Source organism: Hypanus sabinus, chromosome 19 (assembly GCF_030144855.1).
Source record: "Hypanus sabinus isolate sHypSab1 chromosome 19, sHypSab1.hap1, whole genome shotgun sequence".
Lineage (NCBI taxonomy): Eukaryota > Metazoa > Chordata > Chondrichthyes > Myliobatiformes > Dasyatidae > Hypanus > Hypanus sabinus.
In genome coordinates, this window is record NC_082724.1 from 78,697,465 (window position 1) to 78,713,515 (window position 16,051).

Consider the following 16,051-nt stretch of genomic DNA (forward strand, 5'->3'; position numbering starts at 1 on the left):
CAATGCACAAAAGACAACCTGTGCAAATACAAAATGAAAAACAATAATAAATAAATAATATTGAGAAAATGAGTTCTCAAAAGTGGATCTGTAGGTTGCAGAATCAAAGATGAATGAAGTTATACACACTGGTTCAGGAGCTTGATGGTTGAAGGGTAATAATTGTTCCAACACCCAGTGGTGTGGGACCTATGGCTCTTGTACCTCCTTCCCAATAGCAGCATTGAGAAGAGAGCATGACATGGATGGTGAGGGTTCATGGTGATGGATGCGCTCAATGGACTAGGCTGTATCCACTACTTTTTGAGAGCTTTTCTGTTTGTGACTATTAATGTTTAAATGAAGCAAGAACCTTTGTGTATTCAATTGATCACAGAATTGCTCATTTTATTGTTCAACTACATTAGTACACCAACCTCTGGTGGTCTACGTGAACCTCTTAAATTGGCTGCTTCCTGTGACTGTAGCTCTGTTATGAAAATATTCTGACTCATTATAAGATGAGCTTCTTCAGGAATCTGGTTTATTGTCACTGACGTACAGTATGTTGTGAAATGTCTTGTTTTGTGGCAGCAGTACAGTGCAAAGAAATAACCAGAAGTTACAGAAATAAAAGAGGAAAAACAAGGTTGTGTTGATTGTCCATGGGCCGCTCAGAAACCTGGTGGTGAAGAGGAAGGAAGGAAGTCTTCAGGCTCATATATCACCTTCCTGATAGTTGAAACAAGAAAGAGGGTATGGCCTGGATGGTGAGGATCCTTAATGACAGGTGCCACCTTTTTGAGGCACTGACTCTTGAATGGGGGGATGCAAGTTGTAACCTCAGCCGCCTCTTCTGATACCGTGCATCAGAGCATCCACACCAGTGAAGCAACCACTGCAAATATTCCCCACTGTACTATACATCTAAAGGAATTTGCTAGAATCATTAGTGAGAGACGAAACTCCTAATGAAATTAAGATACCGGTGTGCTTTCTTCGATGTGTTGACTCAAGATAGATCCGCTTTGATATTGATGCCTTGGAACTTGAAGCTGCTCAGCATTTCCACCACTGTCTCCTCAGTGAGGACACTAGACACTAGAACACTACAGCACAATACAGGCCCTTCGGTCCTCAATGTTGTGCTGACCCATATATTCTTTTAAAAAAAAGTACTAAACCCACACCACCCCATAACCCTCTTTTTCTTTCATCCATGTGCCTGTCCAAGAGGCTCTTAAATACCCCTAACGTTTTAGCCTCCCACCACAATCCCTGGCAAGTCATTCCAGGCACCCACAACCCTCTGTGTAAAAAAAAACAAACAAAAAAAAAACTTACCCCTGATGTCTCCACTAAACTTCCCTCCCTTAACTTTGTACATATGCCCTCTGGTGTTTGCTATTCGTGTCCTGGGAAACAGGTACTGGCTATCCACCCTATCTATGCCTCCCATAATCTTGTAGACCTCTATCAAGTCCCCTCTCATCCTTCTACGCTCCAAAGAGAAAAGTCCCAGCTCTGTTAACCTTGCCTCATAAGACTTGTTTTCCAATCCAGGCAACATCCTGGTAAGTCTCCTCTGCACACTCTCCATAGCTTCCACATCCTTCCTATAATGAGGTGACCAGAATTGAACACAATACTCTTAAGTGCGGTCTCACCAGAGATTTGTCGAGTTGCAACATGACCTCTCTACTCTTGAACTCAATCCCCCTGTTAATGAAGCCTAGCATCCCATAGGCCTTCTTAACTACCCTATCAACCTGCGCAGCAACCTTGAGGGATGTATGGATTTGAACTCCCTTTGTTCATCCACACTCTTAAGTAACCGACCATTAGCCCTGTACTCAGCTTTCTGGTTTGTCTTTCTTCACCTTACACTTACCCGGATTGAACTCCAGCTGCCATTTTTCTGCCCAACTCTACATCCTATCTATATCCTCTTGTAACCTTCGACAACCTGCAGCTCCATCCACAACTCCTCCAATCCTCATGTCATCCGCAAACTTACTCACCCATCCTGCCTGTACGTCCAGGCCATTTATAAAAATCACAAATAGCAGGGGTCCCAGGACAGATCTTTGCGGCACTCCACTAGTCACCAACCTCCAGGCAGAATACTTTCCTTCCACAACTACCCTCGGCTTTCTTCCTGTAAGCCAAGGTTCTACTGATCCCATGCCTCATGACTTTCTGGATGAGTCTCTCGTGGGGGACCTTGTCAAATGCCTTGCTAAAATCCATGTAGACCACATCTACTGCCCTACCGTCATCAATTTATTTTGTTACCTCTTCAAAAAAACCTCAATTAGACTTGTGAGGCACGATTGACTATCCTTGAGTAGACTACTTCTTCAAATGCTGGTAGATCCTATCCTTAAGAATCCTTTCCAATAGTTTGCAGACCACCGACGTAAGACTCACCTGTCTAGTTCCCAGGATTCTCCCTATTACCTTTTTTAATCAAGGGAACTACATTTGCCATTCTCCAATCCTCTGGCACTTCCCCTGCAGTCAGAGGATTCAAAGATCACAGCTACTGCTCCAGCGATCTCTTCTCTCACTTCCCACAGCAACCTGGGGTTGTATCATGTCCGGTCCTGGGGACTTAACAATCTTGATATTTTTAAGAAGATCCAACATTTTCCCCTTAATCTCCACATTGTCCAGCACGTGGGGCTGTTCTATTTCGACCTCACCCTGTTCAAGGTCCTTTTCACTTGTGAATACTGAAGCAAAGTATTCATTTAGGACCTCCCCAACCTCCTTCACCTCCAGGCGCATGTGGCGTTCTTTATTCTTTAGCGGCCTCACATTCATTCTTGTCATCCTTCTGTTCTTCACATACTCATAGAACACCTTGGGGTTCTCCTTAATCCTACATGCCAAGGCCTTCTCATGCCCCCTTTGAGCTCTCCTAAGTCCTTCCTTAAACTCCTTCCTGGCTACCCCATATTTCTCATGAGCCCTTCCTGCTTCTTATATCTAGCATATGCTTCCTTCTTCCTCTTGATGAGTTGACTTATGTGTTTCTTCAACCACAGTTCCCTTTTCCTACCATTTTTTCCTTGTCTCAGTGGGACAAACCTATCCTGAACCCAGCACAAGTGGTCCCTAAACTTCCTCCACATTACTTCTGTGCTTTCACCCTTGATCATCTGTTTCCAATTTACTCTCACTAGTTCCTGTCTCATCCCTTCATAGTTAGTCCTTCCCCAGTTAAGCACTTTACCATTTCATCTGACTTTATCCCTTTCCATAGCTATACTGAAGCTATGGGAGTTGTGGTCACTCTCACCAAAATGCTCCCCCACCAAGAGGTCTGTCACCTGACCAGGTTCATTACCCAGAACTAGATCCAGTATAGCCTCTCCTCTCGTCCGCCGGTCCACATACTGTGTCAGGAATCCTTCTTGAACACTGCTGACAAATTCAGCCCCATCTATCCCCCTTGCAGTTAGGAGCTGCCAGTCAATATGAGGGAAGTTGAAATCATCCATAACTACAACCCTGTATTTCCTGTACTATTCTAAAATCTGCCTGCTTATCTGCTCCTCAGTGTCCCGAGGGCTATCTGGGGGCCTATAGACTACTCCCAGCACAGTGATTGATCCCTTCCTATTTCTGTCTTTCACCCAGACCGACTCTGTGGACACTCCCTCTGCAGCGTCCTCTCTTTCTGTAGCTGTGATACTATCCCTGACCAGTAATGCTACTCCCCCACCCCTTTTCTACCTCCCATCCTATTCCTTTTACCTAAATCCCAGTACCTGCATCAGCCAATCCTGCCCTTCCTCCAGCCAAGTTTCAGTAACGGCCACAACATTGTAGTTCCACGTACTGATTCATGCTCTAACATTCATCCCCTTTATTCCTAATGCTAGCGTTGAAATAGACACATTTCAACCCCTCTAACTGGCTACATTTATGTTTTGTCCCCTGCCTGTCCTTCCTCAGCAACTCAGAACACATAACATCATGCCCTTGTCCTTCTATCCTAATCCCTGCACTCACATTCTGATTCCCACCCCCGTGCTAAACTAGTTTAAACCCTCCCCAATGGCTCTAACAAACCTGCTGCCAGGATATCGATCCCTTTTCAGTTCAGGTGCAGCCTGTACAGGTCAGACCTTCCCCAGAAGGGATCCCAATGATCCAGAAATCTGAACCTCTGCCCCCTACACCAACTCTTCAGCCACACATTCATCTGCCATAACTTCCTGTTCCTACCCTCTCTGTCTCGTGGCACAGGCAGCAATCCCGAGATTACCACCCTTGAGGTCCTGATTTTTAACTTCTTTCCCAACTCCCTATATTTCTTCTTCAGGACCTCATCCCCACTCCTGTCTATGTCATTGGTCCCCACATGGACCATGACATCTGGCTGCTCACCCTCTCTGCTGAGAATACCGAGAACTCGAACTGAGATATTGTGGACCCTGGCACCAGGGAGGCAACAGACCATCTGGGATTCTGGATCTCTCTCACAGAACCTCATCTGTCTCCCTAACTATCGAATCCCCTGGTGTGAGTTTTCCTGACTTCTTCCAGAAGTCAGTTATTTGTCTTACTGACAATGAGTGTGAAGCGGTTATTGAGACAACACTTAATCAGATAATTTATCTTATCCTGTACTCCTCCACATCATCATCTGAAATTCTGCCAACATCAGTGGTGTCATCAGCATCATGCTCGCAGTGTAACAAGCTATTACACTAATTCTGCCTATTGAGATGGACATCAGATAGTGCCAGTGGTTCTCTTAAGAATGCCTAATGAAAAGGTTTCATATGCTAACTTCTGTATCTTACCCAACATTGTTGAAACAGATTAACTGCTGGCTTCACAGTACATTAGTAAGATTGTGTGAAAGGCAGCTGCTGTAATTTTTGAAACCAGGTGAGTTACTGTAAAGTGTTTAATCCCTTAAAATGGTAACCACTGAGAAACACTCAGAATGAGATTTTCACCAATGGTTCTAAGAATGACTTTGAGTCTGGCTATGGTGGATAAATCCTGACCCCCAGCTATCCGATTACTGGCTTGTTTACCTTCGGTCTCCATTGAAAATACAATGAGTAAACTGATTTTGTTTGATGGTGTCCCTGAAATGGCAGGCCCTTTTAAATCTCCAGTTGTCTTTCTATTGACGACATTTGAGTTACAAAGCCCTGTTTTACAGAAACCATCAGTTCCCTGTTTAGCAAATTAGTATCACTGGACTGCAATACCTAAATAGTAATGAAATACTGGCAATACTCAACCAGTCAGGCAGGCTCTGTGAGAACAGAAACAGTTTACATTTCTGGACAAAAACCCATCAGACATTGTTTCTCACCCACAAATGCAGCCTGGCCTGAATATTTGTAACTTTTGTTTATATTTAGATTTCCAGTATTTGCATCATTTTTAGTCATTCATTTGAATATCAGATTGCCGTTCCACTGGTGCAGAGAAGCCAATTGAGTTCTTTATCAGTTTCATTAATTTTGCCTCCAACTTCCACCCAGCCCATAAATTCACTTGGCCCATTTCTGACACCTCTATCTCCTTTCTCCATTTCTAGAAACAAACTGTCAACCGACATATTTTATAAACCTACCATTTTCCACAGTTGTCTTGACTATAACTCTCCGCATCCTGTCTCCTGTAAAAATGTTATTCCTTCTTCTCAGTTCCCTCATTGACGCCACATCTGTTCCATGGATGTGGCCCTCCTTTTCAGGACATCAGAGATCTCCTCCTCCTCCAAAGAACACGATTTCCCTTCCTCCACCATTGACGCTGCCCTCATCCACATCTCTGTGGAATTCTTTGAGGAGATTATAAAGGAAATGTAGTGGATGTTGTATATTTGGAATTTCAGGAGGCCTTTGACAAGGTACCACACGTGAGGCTGCTTACCAAGTTAAGGAAAGTTACTGATGTGGTTAGAGCTTTGGCTAATTGGTAGGAGGCAGTGAGTGAGAATAAAAGGGTCTTTTTCTGGTTGGCTGCCAGTGACTAGTGGTTTCTACAGGTTTGGTGTTTGAACCACTTCTTTTTATGCTGTATATATATGATTTAGATGTTGGAATAGATGGTTTTGTTGCCAAGTTTGCAGATGATTCGAAGATTGGTGGAGGGACAGGTAGTGTTGAGGAAACCGGCAGTATGCAGAAGGACTTGGACAGATTAGGAGAATGGGCAAGAAAGTGGTAAATGAAATACACTTTTGGAAAATGCATGGTCATGCACTTTTGTAGTAGAAATCAATGTGCAGACTATTTTCTAAATGGGAGAAAATCCAAAAATCTGAGATACAGAGCACCCTGAAGGTTAACTTGCGGGTTGAGTCAGTGGTGAGGAAGGCAAATGCCATGTTAGCATTCATTTCAAGAGGTCTAGAATACAAGAGAAAGGTTGTGATGCTGAGGCTTTATAAGGCACTGGTGAGGCCTCATTTTGAATATTGTGAAGAGTTTTGGGCCCCTCATCTTAGAAAAGATGTGCTGGTATTGGAGAGGGTCTAGAGGAGATTCACAAGGATGAATAGGTTATTATATGAAGAATGTTTGATAGCTCGGGGTCTGCGCTTGCTGGAATTTAGAAGAATGGGGGGAGTGGGGGAAGGTTCTCATTGAAACCTTTTGAATATTGAAAGGCCTAGACAGAGTAGATGTGGAAAGGATGTTTTCTGTGGTGGGGGAGTCTAGGACAAGAGGGCACAGCCTCAGTATTGAGGGGAATCCATTTAAAACAGAGATGGGAAGACATTTCTTTAGCCAGAGGCTGGTGAATTTGTAGAATTTGGTACCATGGGCAGCTGTGGAGGCCAGGTCGTTAGGTGTATTTAAGGCAAAGAGATGATAGGTTCTTGACGTGGCATCAAAGGTTATGGGGAGAAGGCTGAGGAGTATGGCTGAGGAGGATTAAAAAGGATCAGCATTAATTGAATGGTGGAGCAGGCTCAATGTGCCAAATGTCCTAATTTTGCTCATGTGTCTTATGGTCTTATTTCCCAGACATGCATGCATGCTCACCCCATCTTTCCACTGCCCTAACAGTGCTAGAGTTCTTGCCCTTGCCTACCACCTCATGAGCCTCCACATCCAACACATCATTCTCAACTTTTGCCACCTCCAAAGGGATCCACCAAATATGTCCTTACCTCCCCTCCTCTCTCCATTTTCCATAGGGATTGCTGCTTCCATGAGTTCTTTGTCCATTTGTCCCTCCCCATTATGTTCAAGTTTCAAATTCCGGTCATTCAACCATACATGAAAACTCGTGGATACATCCAAACAAAACAGTGTTACTGTATTCTGGGGCTAAGGTGCCAATTATCACAAGCAGCACAAGGCATATATAAGACAGCATGCATAAGCTATCCGTAAAATACAGTCACACCAGAAAAATAGTCCAAGACACAGGATGCATGAGTGTCCCAGGAGTCTGCAGTCCAAGAGTACAGCTTGTCTTCTGCCAAGCAAACACTAGGGGGCAGTTCTGACTCCAGCTTGAATGCCACACCACACCAGCTCCGATGGAGTACACCAAATCTGATGCCTCTCTCCTGGGCAGCTGAAAACTGTGACATGAGCACTAGTCCTTGACCGGGGCCTTCCAGCTCCCCTGCCATACAGCACTACATCAGTAAATCAGGCTTAACAACCTCTAACAGGGTGTTGTGATCACACGAAAAGCTGCTGAGATGATCTCTTGCCTCTTCGATGCAGACAGCAGCACAATCTGCACCACCTGTAGCTCTTTGATTCTCTACCAACGAGCAACTCACTGATGGGGTAGACTTACAGTACTTTAAGATCTTAATGTTCAGCAGATCTTGACATTGTAAAAAAAATACATTTAGTAAAAGCACTTACATCTTTGGTTGACCCCATAGAAGCTGCTGCAGTCAAATGCGTCGGGAAGGGAATTTTACTAATTTCCATCCCAGCACATATCCCTGCAAGCTGTTAAAATGCTACACCTGATCTTATACTGCTTCCATCACCTCCATTCAGGGCCCCAAACAGTCCTTTCAGGTGAGACAATGTTTCACCTGTGGACCTGCTGGGTAGTCTATTGTATCCAATTCACACAATGCGGCCTCCTCTACATTGGTGAGACCCGTCATAAATTGTGGAATAGCTTCATCGAACACCTCCATCCCATCTGTCAAAAGCTGAATTTCCTGGTGTACAAACATTTTAATTCCAATTCCCATTCCCATCGATGATCTCCTCGTGTGTCAAGATGAGCCACTCTCAGGGTGAGCCACTCTCACTCTCAACGCATTTCTTTTGTCTGGGCAGCCTCCAACCTGACAACGTGAATATCAATTTCTCCTTCCAATTTTTTAAAATGAATTTTGCTCCCCCTTCCCGCTTTTATTCTCAATTCTGGCCTCTTGCCTCTTCTCGGCTGCCCTTCACCTCTCCCTAGGCCCCCCCTCCTACCCTTTCTCCTTTGGTCCACTTTCCAATCTTATTAGGTTCTTTCCTCTCCAGCCATTTTCTTTCCCTACTCACCTTCTGGCTATCTTCCTTCCCCATTCCTCTGCTTCTTATTCTGTCTTCTTTCTTTCCCCTCCCTTTTGCAGTCCCCTCTGCCTGAAATATCGATGACTTATTCATCCCCATAGATGCTGCCTGGTCTGCTGAGTTCCTCCAGCATTTCGCTTGTGTTGCTTCGAATTTTTTTCTGTTTCTATTACTGCAACTTCTGAAACTTAAAATGAATTGGAGCTCAGTTTGCTTAAAAGAAGTACCAATTTTGTTTTAAAAGTAAATCAATTTATTTGTGCAAGAAGTCAAACCTACATGCTTCGCTCAGGATTTGTAATTTTAGAGCTGTGAATTAATTTGCTGAAAGTAATTTAGTGAACAGTACCTTCCCCCTGAGATCTGTGATCACATAATGGCTGCACCCATTCTGTTGAAATGAGGACTCCTCCCTGTCTCCCTCAGAGAGCATTTTTCCCATGACCCCTTGTTCCTGTGCATTTTTTTCTGAACTCCCTTGATCATCCTGCCTTTTACAGTCCATCAGTCTTATTATTAGTGAATTTTATATTGCAACAGTAGTCACATTTTTACACTGGTTATGAAGAAAAATGCAATGCAATGCAGGTTCTTTCTTCCCCCAGGATTTCTCGATTCTTGATAATTGTGCAAATAGTAATGTTGCTCATCCCCTCCATTGTCAAATGGTGCAGGGGCGTAATTTTACTGAAATGCCTCATTTATTAGGGCTTTTCATTTTAGCTTGTGGATATTTTAAAGATAAAAGCTGTAATTATTTTATTATTAGGTCCTTCAAGCCACACTATCCATAACTCCCAGTTTAATCCTCTTCTAAATCAGGAAGCTACTAACAGGTATGTCTTTGGGATATAGGAAGAAACTGGAGCACCCAGAGGAAACCCATGCATTCCATGGGGTGAACATACAGCGTGACTCCTTACAATGGACAATGAACTCTGAACTGTAATAGTGTCGCGCTAACCACTTGCTGCCGTGGAAACCGTTGCAGAGCAGCATGTGGTGTAGATAGCAGAGTTCACACACTTAATGCAAAAGAGAACTGACATAAAGGGTGTTAGCTGATAATTGAATGTGTTGTGTCTGCTTGAATTTCAAACCTGAAATAATGTAAAATTATATAAAAGTTGAAGGAGAAAGGACCAGAGATTGTCTCAATCACATCCTCCTGGTGATAGTACAACCAGAATGACACATAATGTTCCAAGTGTAATCTTCCAGCATCTACATTATATCCAAATTCTTAGACAAAATTTGCTATGGAAGGTCTTCTCATATAATCTGTTTTGTTTAGTCAGAGTCGGTTATACAGCACAGAAATAGGCCCTTCAGCCTGACGACTGTAACACCCAAGGGTGTCTTCCTGGCTTAGTGTCATTCACCTACATCCGGCTCATATCCCTCTAAATCTTTCCTATCCACGTGTCTTTAGGAACATTCTAATTGTACGCACGTCATTGGCTATCTCATTTCATATACCTAACATCACCGATAAACTTGCCTCTCGCTTCCATTTCATCTTAACCTTATGCTCTTAATTTTTAGACTGCCATATCCTGGGGGGTTGGTGGGTGTCAACCTTATCTACACCCCTCAATTTTATGTAACTATTTTATGTTTCGTCGGCTGCGTAAGTTTCGGGAAGACGTGGGAGACTGAAGTGCAAGCACCTCGAATCCCCTGTTGGGGTGAATGCTCCTGTTACAAATGAGTACCACAAAAATGCCTCCCAGGTGCCAGGGTATGGGATGTCACGGATCGGGTGCAGAGTATTCTGAAGGGAGAGGGTGAACAGCCAGAAGTCTTGGTACAGGTTGGTACCAATGACATTGGTAGAAAAAGGGAGGAGGTCCTGAAGAGAGAATTCAGGGAGTTGGGTAGGAAGCTGAAAAGCAGGACCTCCAGGATAGTAATCTCAGGATTGCTGCCTGTGCCACATGCTATTGAACAACATGATCTGGCATAATAATGCATGGCTGAGAGACTGGTGTAGGGGGCAGGACTTCAGATTCCTGGATCATTAAGGCCTCTTCTGGGGGAGGAACGACCAGTACAAAAAGGACAGGTTACACCTGAACCCAAAGGGGTCCAATATCCTAGCATGAAGATTTAATAGAGCTGCTCAGGAAGGTTTAAACTAATTTGGCAAAAACTGGAGTGATAGGGCTGAGGAAGGGGAAAACAGAACTAAATCAAAGATAGCGTGTAACAGAGATAATAGAAAGATCAGGCAGGAGATGAGGGATAATCACAGCCAGTGGGATGAGTTACAGGGCAATAGAGGTGAGGTGCAGTTAAAACATGAAGCAAGAAATACTGGACTGAAAGTGTTATATTTGAATGCACGCAGCATAAGAAATAAAATGGACAATCTTAAAATTCAGCTACAGATTGGTAAGTATGACATTGTGGCCATCTCTGAAACTTGGCTAAGGAATGGCTGTCATTGGGAGCTGGACATCCAAGGATATATGGTGTATTGGAAAGATAGCTTAGTAGGCGGAGCGGGTGGTGTGGCCCTGTGTATAAGAAATAATATTAAATCATTAGAAAGGGATGACATAGAATCAGAAGGCGTAGAGTCTCTATGGGTTGAGTTAAGAAATGGCAAGAGTAAAAGGACCCTAACAGCAATTGTATACCGGCCTCCAAACAGCAGCCGGGATGTGGATTACAAATTACAGCAGGAGATAGAAAAGGCGTGTCAGAAGGGCAATGTCATGATAATCGTTGGGGATTTTAACATGAAAGAGGATTGGGAAAACCAGGCCTGTACTGGATCTTGAGGGAGAATTTGTAGGACGCCTAAGGGATGGCTTTTTAGAACAGCTTGTTTTTGATCCCACTAGGGGATCGGCTGTGCCAGATTGGGTATTGTGCAATGATCTGAAGGTGATAACAAAGCTTAAGGTTAAGGAACCCTTAGGGAATAGTGATCACAATATGATCAAGTTCACTTTGAAACTTAGAAATTTGAGAAGGAGAAACTGAATACTGAAGTGTCGGTATTTCAGTGGAATAAGGGAGATTACAGTGGCATGAGAGTGGAACTGGCCAAAGTTGACTGGAAAGAGATACCAGCAGGAAGGACAGAAGAGCAGCAATGGCTGGGGTTTCTGCGAAAAATGAGGGAAGTGCAAGACAGATATATTCCAAATAAGAAATTTTTGAATGGATGAAGGACACTACCGTGGCTGACAAGTGAAGTCAGAGCCAATGTAAAAGTAAAAGAAAGAGCATACAAGAAAGCCAAAGCTAGTGAGAAGAGAGAGGATTGGGAAGCTTTTAAAAACTTGCAGAAGGGAACTAAGAAGGTCATTAGGAAGGAAAAGATGAATTATGGAGGGAAGCTGGTGACTAATATTAAAGAAGATACTAAAGGCTTTTTTAAGTATATAAAGGGTAAAAGAGAGTTGAGGGTAGATATAGGACTAATAGAAAATGACACTGGAGATACTGTAATGAGAGATGCAGAGATGGCAGAGGAACTGAATGTGTATTTTGCCTCAATCTTCACAGTGGAAGATGTCTGCAGTATTCCAGACATTCAAGAGCCTTCTCTTTTCTCTCAAAAGTCCCAAGCCTAAACTTTGTATCTCTCACCAGAGAAACCTCCCCTGAATCTGTTCATCCCCATTGGATGGCACACATTTCTCCTGTCTTATCTTCAACAGTAACCCAAAGAGGCAGGTCACACAGAGAAGCTTAACAGAGGAAAATATATGAACCATGTGAACCAGGGAATTACACTGTTCCCCCACCAAAATAGTCATGACTTTGAAATAATTTGTCATCCCATTTGTAATAACACTATTTTCAAAAGAATTTTGTGATGTCAGAACCTCCAATCCATTTATAAAGGGTTGTGAAATATCTCACCAGGGGGATAACCGTAGCACTCTGTCCCCCCAATGCTACATAAGCCAGCCTATCCCCGTTGTGCCAACCGCCTGTTCCAGTGCTTGCACGTAAGCTGCACCAGTGAAAAGGGGGTGCTGTGCCTTCACATCTCTCACAATGTCAGCAGTCCGCCCTGTCTCTTCACATCATCAGAGCACTGCCACTCGTCTAACAGCTGAGAGTCTGCTCCGCCCAAATCTCATACTCCTCTTCCCCTTCGGGTTGTGCTTCATTCCAGAAAACCTCATCAGCTTTCGATAGCTAGGACCCTCTGCCTGGGCACTGGGTCATCTATTTGCCAGAGAGAATTTGCTGTGGGACTCATCAGGCCACTCCTCCTCCTCGCTCCACAGAAATGCGAGTGCCCTGTCTTTGAAGTCTCTGATTCCAGCTACAAGAGACTTGGCTTGCCATTCAGCCAGCTCTCCTACACTCTCCTCCTCCTGGAAAGCCCACTCCCAGGTACCACTTCCGCTACATCAGCGCTAGTCTGAACAAAGTCTTTGCCCGCCATTTTATCAAGCCTCCACCCCTCAGCCAGTTCTTCATGAACCAGAAACCCTAGATCTGTGGGAGCAGTGCTTACCGAGTGACATAGAGATTGTGTTGCCGGAAGTCAGCTTGAGCTTAAGGAAAGCAGCCATGATTTGAGCAAACCGATCCAGGCTGCAAAACAATACGGGAACAAAACTGAGTCAAGATTCACCACGAATAGCACACGTGGCTTGTAGCGAGGGCTGCATGCCATCCAGATCTCAAAGCCAAATGTGGTGCTGTGGTCAACATCGGGGCCTCTCTCCCAGACGAGCTCAATCGCTTTTACGCTCGGTTTGATGTCGCTAACTCTGAGCCTCCGAGGAAGGTCACCGTTACAACCTGCAACCTGGTCATCTCTGAGGCTGAGGTACACTGACGTTTCCAACCAGTGGACAGTCACGAGGCTGTGGGACCGGACGGCGTCCCAGGACGGGTACTCAGAGTGTGTCCAGCACAACTGGCAGGTGTGTTTACAGACATTTTTAATCTCTCCCTCTCCCAGTGTGGGGTGCCCTCCTACTTCAAAACATCCACCATTGTCCCTGTACCTAAAAAAACCAGGGTAACATGTCTGAACGACTGGTGTCCTGTCGCACTCACCTCAATAATAAGCAAATGCTTTGAGAGGCTGGTCAAGGACAATAGCCACAGCTCTACACACAGTCCTTACACATCTGGAAAAGAAGGATGCTTATGTGAGAATGCTGTTCTTGGACTACAGTTCAGCATTCAAAACCATAATTCCCTCCAGGCTTGCCGAGAAGCTCAGAGACCATGGCCTTCACCCTGCCTTGTGCAGCTGGATCCTGGACTTCCTGTCAGATTGCTGGCAGGTGGTAAGAGTGGGCTCCCTCAACTCCACCTCTATAACTCTCAACACAGGAGCCTCTCGGGGCTGTGTACTAAGCCCCCTTCTTTACTCCCTGTATACCCATGACTGTGTCGTCACCCACAGCTCCAATCCGATAATTAAATTTGCTGATGACACTAGACTGATTGGCCTAATCTCAAATAATGAGGCAGCCTACAGAGAGGAAGTCAAGTGGTGTCAAGAAAGCAGCCTCTCCCTCAATGTCACAAAAAACAAAGGAGCTGGTTGTGGACTACAGGAGGAATGGAGACAGGCTCACCCCTACTGACATCAATGGATCTGGGATTGAGAGGGTTAACAGCTTTAAGTTCCTCAGCATACACATCACCGAAGACCTCACGTGGTCCATGCACACCAGCTGTGTGGTGAAAAAGGCACAACTCTTTCACTTCAGATAGTGGAGGAAGTTTGGTATGACCCCCAGATCCTGAGAACTTTCTGCAGGGGCACAATTGAGAGCATCCTGACTGGCTGCACCACTGCCTGGTATAGGAACTGTACTTCCCTCAATCACAGGACTCTGCAGAGAGTGGTGCAGACAGACCAGTACATCTGTAGCTGTGAACTTCCCATGATTCAGGACATTTACAAAGACAGGCGTGAAAAGAGGACCAGATGGATCATTGGGGACCTGAGTCACCCCAACCACAAACTGTCCCAGCTGTGACCACCTGGGAAACGATACCACAGCATAAAAGCCAGGACCAACAGGCTCCAGGACTTCTTCCACCAGGCCATCAGACTGATTAATTCATGCTGACACAACTGTATTTTGATGTTATATTGTTGTACATACTTTTTATTATAAATTACTATAAATGGCACTTTGCACATTTAGGCAGAGTTATAACATTAGGATTAGAACGCTTCCACCGTCACTTGAAGTCTGCTCTCATGGCCCACCTGAGAGGACCTAACTGGGTGGATAAGCTTCCCTGGGTCCTGCTTGGAATTCGCACAGCGCCCAAAGATGATCTGCACACCTCGTCGGCTGAGTTGGTGTACGGCACACCCCTGGTCGGCCCAGGAGAGTTCATACCAGCCCCAAGGGGGCAAGAGGAAGAACCCACAGCAGTCCTGGACAGACTACGCGAAAGGCTGGGCAACCTGGCCCCCTTACCAACTTCACAGCATGGACTGACCCCAACCAATGTACCCAAAGACCTGCAGAACTGTAAGTTTGTGTTTGTACGAAGGGGCAGAAACCAGGCATCGCTACAGTGGCCATACGAGGGGCCGTTCAAGGTGATCAACAACGACGGGTCCACGTACGTTCTGGACATTGGAGGGAGAGAGGAGATTTTCATGGTGGACCGACTCAAACCAGCCCATGTGGATTTGGTGCAGCCAGTCGAGGTTTAGGCACTGCAGCGCAGAGGCAGACCTCCCAAACAGAGGCTGATCCAGACTGTGGACATTAGGGGGTGTATCGCCGGTTCTGGTGGGGGGGTTATATGGCGATCCACCTTTTGCGCAGGCGAACTGGCTCACAAATAGCCAGCGCGCAGGGGGAGACTTTGGTAATGCACCTCTGACGTCATTTCTGCCCGGAGAGGGCGGGCGCTAGGGATTAAATGCCAGCACCGTGAAGTTTGAATAAACTAGTCTTCAAACTCTGCAGTATCTGAGCAATTAAATACAATAAACCATTTTCACATGAACAACCTCTGCTCACCATTGAATACAGATGGTGAGGATCTGTCTCTCTACACCATGGACAAGAGATGCTGAGAATCTATCATCACCCACCATGGACTAAAGGTGGTGAAGATCTGTCTGTGCCCTCTATAGACTAGAGTTGTTGATAATCTCTCTCTAACCAGCGGGGGCGAGATCTATTTGCACAACATGGACTGGAGATGGTGAGGATCTGTCTACACTCACCATGGATGAAGATGGTGAGAAACTCTGCACAACATGGACTGGAGATGGTGAGGATCTGTCTTCGCTCAACATTTACTAGAGATGGTGAAGATCTCTGCACAACAAGGACTGGAGATGGTGAGGATCTGTCTTCACTCACCATGGATGGAGATGGTGAGAAACTCTGCACAACATGGACTGGAGATGGTGAGGATCTGTCTTCACTCACCATGGACTAGAGATGGTGAGAATCTCTGCTCAACATGGACTGGAGATGGTGAGGAACTGTCTTCACTCAGCTTGGACTAGAGATGGTGAGAATCTCTGCTCCACATGGAGTGGAGATAGTGAGGATCTGTCTTCACTCATC